Consider the following 3,118-nt stretch of genomic DNA (forward strand, 5'->3'; position numbering starts at 1 on the left):
AAAGCAAGTGCTCCAAGACAACCAGTCAGAAGCAATATCACCTTCATGGTCTCCTCTTGGCAGCTCCATAGCTCAGTTCCGCTGTAGTCATGAGCTTATCCAGTGTGGTAGGCAGAATAATAACCCCTTTACGATGTCCATATCCTAATCCCCAAACTTGTGACTAGGTTACCTTACCTGGCCAAGGGACTTTGCAGATGTGATTAAGGACCTTGCGATGGAGAGATTATTCTGGGTGGGCCCAGTGTAATCACAAATGTCCTTGTAACAAAGAGGCACAAGGGTCAGAACCAGAGAAGGAAACGTGATGCAGAAGCACAGGTCAGAGTGATGCAGCCAGGAGTCAAGGAATGCAGGCAGCCTCTAGAAGCTGGAAAAGGCAGGGAAACAGATTCTCCCTAAAGAACTCCAGAAGGAACCCAGCCCCGCTAGTACTTTGATGTTAGCCTAGAAGACCTATTTTGGAATTTTGATCTCCAGAACTGTAAGATAATAAATGTGTAGTTTTAAGTCATTGAGTTTGTGATCATTTTTTTACAGCAGCAGTAGAAAACAAATATGCCTAAATTCAAGAGAAGAAAACACAGACCCCCATTTCTCAATGGGAAGTGTCAAAGTCACATTCAAGAGTATGTGGGATGGAAGACATTGCTGCAGCCAGCTTGCAAAAATACAATCTGCCACACTCTACTATTATGTAGGTGTGTAATTGTAGGTTGATCTTTCTGGGTCCAAGTCTCTTCATCTATAAAATGAGATGTTTGAATGTGAACATCTAGAACTTTCTGGACCTAAAAGTTCCTGATCCTATGATTGAAGGAGATAGATATAGATATAGATATAGATATAGATATAGATATAGATATATAGTATTCCCATGAGAAGTCATAATAAATCATGGCCGATTTCCCAAGTCCTTCCTTGATGCTACAACCACTTATATACTACTCTGAATGGAATGAGAACGGAGTGCCTGGAACAGAAAACCTAAGTAAAGGGAAGTCCCTGGAAGATAAGCTTTGAGGCAGGGCTTTTGTTTTTGTTTTAAATTTCAAAATATTTCAAGAAGGAAGGAAAGAAGAAGGGAGGGAAAAACTATTAATTCTTTGAGGCAGTGAACCATCTCCTGTTCATTGTTGAAATCCCAGCACCTAACATACAGTCTAGCATGTAGGTGACCTCCAAAGAATGTTGAGTGAGAACAAAAAGAAAAGACCACCCTAGGTCCACTGGTTATATACCTGCTAGCTGCCTGGAATGGCCTAACCCTTGGCAGGTTATCAGGTGAGAACACTTTCACCATTTTACTCTGGAAGTTATTTCAATAGTCTTCTAACTGGTCTCATTTTTTCTATCCTTGCCCTAAACACAGCAGCTAGAGTGATCCTGATAAAACATAAGGTTGATCATGCCATTCCTCTGCTGAAACCCTCAGGAAGCAGGTGAGGTGAAGGAGGCACCTAGGGCACACAATTTAAGGAGACACTCATTTTAAGGGGCCTACCCTGTACTTGAATGACCTGAGAGTGAGAGCTTCCTTAACTCGTGGGCTCTAGGTGCCTCCCTGACTTCACCCTAGTACTGACATTGGCTCTTACTATGGCCCACAAGGCCACATACCATCTAACCTCTCACCTGCCCTAACTCTCTGACCTCATCTCCAAATATTTATCCAGGCTCTGCTCACTCCACTCAAGCACACTTGCTTCCTTCCTGTTCCCTGAACACCCCAGGCCCACTTCCATCCCAGAATTTACAGTGCTCTTCCTTTTGGCAAAACACGGTTTCCCCAGATATCTATGTGGCTGGCTCCTTCGGTCTCCTTCAGGTCTCTGCTCAACTGTCAACTTTTCTGTGAAGCATTCTGTGACCATTCTGTTAAAATTCAACCCCGTCGTCATCTTCCCCCCCCCACTTCATTTTTATTCTTAGTACCTATTGTCACCTATCGCCATACTATAGATTGTTCATCTTTATTTTGTTGGTGGTCTGCATTTCCTACTAGACTATAAGACCCAGGAGGACAAGGATTTCTATCAGTTTTTCACTGCTATGTCCCAGCATCTAAAACAGTGCCTAGCACATGTAGATACTCAGTAAAAATGTATTAAATGAATGAACATCATAAGAGATGATTTGTTACAGAAAGTCATGGAGAATAGGGAATTTTAGGATTTCAGAATAAATAGGGTCCTCACGAAAGGAATCAGCAAACTATGGCCCACAACCTGTTTCTATATGGTCTATGAGCTAAGAATGGTCTAAGGAATTGAATTGTCACCTACAAAATTCATATGTTGAAGTCCCAATCCCTGGCATCACAGGTGACCTCATTTGGAAATAGGGTCATTGCAGGTGTGATTAGTTAAGATGACGTCATACTGGACTAGGTGGGCCCCAAACCCAATATGACTGGTGTCCTTACAAAAGGAAAAGTGTGGACACAGACACACAAGGCTAAGACCGTATGAACATGAAGGTAGAGATTAGGGTAAAGTGTCCACAAGCCAAGAAATGGCACGATTGCCAGCAAACCACCATATGTTAGGAGAGAGGCATGCAATAGTTTCTCCCTCACAGCCCTCAGGAGGAACCAACCTTGCTAACACCTTGATCTCTGACTTCTAGCCTCCAGAACATGGAGACAATACATTTCCATTGTTTAAGCCACACAGTTTGTGGTACTTCGTTACAGAAGCCCTAACAAACTAAAACAATTGGAGGAGGAGAAGGAAGAGGAGGAAAAAGGAAGAAGGAAGGAGGGATGGCGGCAAGAGAAGGGGACGAGGGGGAAGCAGAGGAAGAAGCCAAATGGCAGAGATAGTATATGGCCCACAAAGCCTAAAATATTTGCTGTCTGGTACTTTACAGAAAAAAAAACTTGTTGACACCTGAAATTTAGAGATCATAGAGCCCATATAACTCATGAAGAAATGGTGGCCTCCAGACATAAAAACACAGATCCAAATTCATGCATATAGTATGAACAGGTTTTAGCTCTACCTAAAACCAGGCTATCTGACTTCAAGTCTATTTTTTAAAAATCATACCACACTAACTACCGAACCTTTAAAAATCATTTCATCAGCACCCCTCCTTGTTTAAGTGAAAATACCAA

This window comes from Rhinolophus ferrumequinum, chromosome 6 (genome assembly GCF_004115265.2).
Source record: "Rhinolophus ferrumequinum isolate MPI-CBG mRhiFer1 chromosome 6, mRhiFer1_v1.p, whole genome shotgun sequence".
In the NCBI taxonomy this organism is placed as follows: domain Eukaryota; kingdom Metazoa; phylum Chordata; class Mammalia; order Chiroptera; family Rhinolophidae; genus Rhinolophus; species Rhinolophus ferrumequinum.